We start from the raw sequence: 4,798 nt of genomic DNA on the forward strand, positions 1-4,798 counted from the left end.
GCTTATTTGCAATTGGCAGGTCCCAAGTAGGGTCAAGGACAAAGCTAGGAATTATGTAAAGGGCATTGAAGTATATATAAAAATTTGTTGATAACAAAAAGCCAAAGATTACTTAAAAGTGTGCATAAGTATATAGTAAGTTTCAAGTATGAATGTAGAATAAAAAATAAAAATACTTAAAATGTAAATTGATATTGTTCTTTCAAAAAATAAAAGTCATTAATTAATATCTGACTTTTATTACTTTTACTAAAAATCTTAATCACAATTTTATTACTTTGATATCAAAGAAGAGTAAGCCTGAGAGGATATATGAGTTTAGGCCTATTAGTTTATATAATGTGGTGTATAAATTCATATCCAAAGTTCTTGCAAATAGGCTTTAAAAGGTGCTTGATGTGTTCATATCTACTTCTTAATGTGCTTTTGTTCCTGGTCTAATTATTATTGATAATATTCTTGTGGCCTATGAATTGATGCATTTCTTTAGGAATAAAAGAAATGGGAGGGAAGGCTATATGTCCATTAAGTTGGATATGAGTAAAGCTTATGATCGGGTTGAATGGTCCTATCTTGAAACTGTTATGGAGAGAATGGATTTTAGTGCTCAATGATCTTAATGTTTCATTTTCAATTTTGATATGTCTTGTGATGATGTGTGTCAAAATTGTTTCATTTTTAGTTTTGATAAATGGAGAGCCAAAAAGACCTATTGTTCATGCTAGAGGTCTTAGATAAGGGGATCCTTTATCTCCTTACTTGTTCCTACTTTGTACTAAGGGACTAATTTTATTAATTAAAAAAGCTAGGGGGAGAGGTGATGTAACAGCTGCGAGAATTTGTAGAGGAGCCCCTAGAATATCCCATCTTCTATTTGCTGATGATAGCCTTTTGTTTTGTAAGGCAAATGTGCATGAAAACTAGAGGATTCAAGACTTATTGAACTATTATGAGCTTTCATCAGGCCAAAAGATCAATAGAGACAAAACGTGAATTGTTTTCAATACTAATATGCACATTGCAACAAAGGAAGAAATTTTGGAGCTTTGGGGGGTGCAACATAGTTAGTAGTTTGAAACTATTTAGGGCTTCCACCTTTTGTTGGGAGGTCCAAATATAAAGCATTTTCTGATATAAAACATAAAGTTTGGAAAAAAAATTCAGGGGTGGAAAGAGAAGATGCTTTCAGCTGTGGGGAAAGAAATATTGATTAAAACAGTGGCTTTGTCCATTTCTACTTGTTCTATAAGCTGCTTCAAATTGCCTTTCACTTTGTGTTTTGATCGAGCAATTGATGGCTAACTTTTGATGGGGTCAGAAGAAGGAAGAACATAAGATCTATTTGATGAGCTAGTCCAACATGTTTGAAACTAAATAGGATGGGGGTATGCGTTTTAAGGATCTTAGGGTGTTTAATGATGCCCTTTTAGCTAAGCAAAGTTGGAGAATTATAAAAAATACTGATTCATTTTTCATTGTTGCATAAGGTTTTCAAAACTAGATATTTCCCTAAAGATCATTTTTTGGATGCTGCACTGAGTTGGAACCCTTCCTTTGTGTGGAGAGGAATTTGGGGCACTAAGCACAAAGTGCAAGCTAAGTGTCAATAAATGATTGACTCTGGTCAAAATGTGAGGATTCGGAGTGATTCCTGTGTACCTAGTTTCAATAACCTATCAGAATTGCAAAGTGAGAATACAACTATGTCTTATGAGGGAAATGCTACTATAGATTCTCTATTGGTTGCTAATCAAAGAGTGTGGGATGTGGGCAAGATTATTGCAATGTTTTCACCATCTGTGGCTTTACAAATCATGAAGATTGTGCTCAACCAAGAAAGATCTGATCTACCTTGGGCTCAGGAAGCACATGGGGATTATATAGTAAAGAGTGCATATAGGTTGTTTCGAACCTTAAGTCCTAATAGGCAGTGTGGTGAATCTTTGAATGCTGCATTGATGAGAAAATTTTGGAACGCTATTTGGACTATGCAACTTCCATCCAAGGTGAAAATCTTTGCATGGAAAGCTGTCAAAGGGATTCTACCAACAAAGTATACTCTCAAGAAGAAAAAGGTGGTGATTGAGGGGGATTGTGTATTTTGTGGTGCTGGAAGAGAAGATATTCTACATGCGCTTTCCTACTGCCCTTCTATTAAAGATGCCTGGTTATGTGGCTCTAAGGTTGCTACAGAACAAATGTATAGAAATGTTTTAGTTGTTTTTCCTAATCTGTTGGAGTTGTTGGTATAGAAGAAATATGAAGATTTTTTAGAAGAAGGAAGTGAGTGCAAAGGCTATAGTGGGAAAGGATTTGGCTATGCAGAAGTCTTTCAAAGAACTCAAGTGTAAACCTTGATTTGTTGTAAGGCATCACTGCATAAGGGAATTCCCACCTCCTTAAACCTTTAAACTTAATGTGGATGAAACAATTTCTTCTAATGATTTTGGTGCTAGAGTAGGAGCAATCTTAAGGGATTCAAAGGGAGCAAGGATAATGTCAGTTGCAGGGAAAGAACAGGCTGCAATGACTATTGTGGAGATTTAGGGGCCAACTATTCTTTGAGGCCTTTAGCTTTGTGTTCATCTTGGAATTCACCATCTTGTGATTGAAAGTGACTCATTGTTGGTTTTTAAAGAATTCAATTGACAAGGGTCTTCCAAGGCTACAATTAGAAATGTTATCAAGGAAGCTAGGGACTTGATGGCACAATTTCAATTTTGTGTTGTTCAACATGCTAATAGAAGATGCAATGAAGCAGCAAATTTACTTGCCAATTTTGGTTTAGCTATTAAGGAAAGTAGTTTATGGTGGGGTGCATACCCTGATGTAATTACTAATCTCCTTTGGGTTGATTCAACTATGTAAGTTTTCTTCTAATGAATGAAGCATGTTTTCCTATAAAAAATAAAAATAAAAAAAAAAAGTCATTAATTATCACATTCCTTCTCAATGAAGATGTATATAATTGATGGAGAAAAAAACATATTTGGGATTAAAAAAAATTCATATCTAATACTCTTTTATTACAAAAATCTCTTCATTTCTTTTTCGATAGGTTAAGAGTCTACAAATTGTTTTCGAGAAAATTATTAAAAATATCTTGATATTTTTAGAAAGTTAGAAATAAGCTAATAGAAGAAGCATGTCTTCCACTATTTCTCTCAAAGTTTTCACATAGAGGAACTATTTTAATGGGCTTACAGCTTTACAAGATCACTAGAAGGTTAGTAAAAGCCACATCTTTCTATACAAAGCGAGACTTACTCTGAAGCTAATTATCAAGTGGAATGAGTCACAATGTAGTGGCCAAGTTAGGTCAGTGCTGCCAAAGTGGAGCTTTTGTGAATTACCACAAGATGTAACACCTAGCCCAAGCCTGTGGAGGAAAACCTCGCACATTTGAAAAAGGAAAGAAAAGAAAATAGAGCAATACACCATTTGGAACTTTAGGGTTTGGTCTCCCCTTTCTTTCTCCTCTACCCCGGCATCTCTCTCTCTCTCTCTCTCTCTCTCTCTCTCTCTCCTTTTATTTTTTTACGTACGCCTCATGTCGACATCTCAGTTCTTGATTTCTATGCCAACACCTCTGCCTTGGTTCCAATAACCGATGCCAACAAATCCTTCTCTTATCATCTCTAGTTGTTCTCTCGTTCTCCCTCTCTTTTCCATCTCTCACATACTCTCTCTCTCTCTCTAATCCATTGGTTTCTACCTCCTGTATATGCTCTCTCTCTAGGTGTTTAGCCGCGACTAATAGAGACCACCAGAGTCAACATGCACCTCACACTACAAAGTTATACCTTAGTCTCTTTCTACCAGTTTGTCCAATTTATGTTTCTTCCACCGTGTGTTACCTAACAATTCAAAAACTGGATTTTTGAAGTCGTTCTTTGTGTCAAAGGGCATCAAACTCATTCCTAGGCAACACCATCTTGCTCTTCAATTTGATGCGGACCACCACAATGAGATTTGGGTAAGGCAACCTCAAGCGTTAGTCTCGTAATTAAACTGTTATTTTTGTGAATTGTGCTTTGGTGCCTATTAGAAGTTGGATTTGTGTGTGTTTGTATGTTAGAACATGTAGATTTTATATTTTCATGGTTGGTTGATGTTTGAAGGGTCTCTTCTTTTGTAATGTTGTGGACAGAGGAAGGGAAGGGCCGACTTGAAAATATGGGCTGTCATTTGATATGTAGGGAGTAAGTTTATAAATACTAATGTGTGTGTGGTGAGTGGTTAAGCGAATCCAAAGAGGTTGCTTTAATTTATTGATGTAGTGAATTTTGGATGTTGTGCTTGGACCACTATAATGAGGGTTATGAAATTTTGTTAGTTAGGCTTAGGGGTGTAATCGGTCTAGTCTAGTCTGGGAAAGGTCACGGATCAAAAATTTGGATCCATAATTTTTGCTGGACTGCACAGTTAGCTATCAGTTCGATCGGTCTATTTGCTCCAATTTGGTCAATGAAGATTTTTTTTCCCACTTTTTCCTTTTTTTTTACACAAAATTAATTAAATTGGTAAAATTAATATTAAACAATCTCTTTAACATTTTATATATAATTAATGAATATTAAATAATTTTATTATATATATGGTTAATAGTGATCCCTCGAATGAAAATTACACAATTAATTTATAAAATTACTACATAAAATAATATATTATATATAATAATTAAATATATATATACACACGCACTCAATCGGTCTTTGTCCGTTCCGGTCCAAAAAAACCACATTCTGAGACTGACCAATAAGACTATTTGTTTGGTCTGGTCCAAACCTAACCATAG

The sequence above is a fragment of the Carya illinoinensis genome, chromosome 12, assembly GCF_018687715.1.
Source record: "Carya illinoinensis cultivar Pawnee chromosome 12, C.illinoinensisPawnee_v1, whole genome shotgun sequence".
Taxonomy (NCBI): domain Eukaryota; kingdom Viridiplantae; phylum Streptophyta; class Magnoliopsida; order Fagales; family Juglandaceae; genus Carya; species Carya illinoinensis.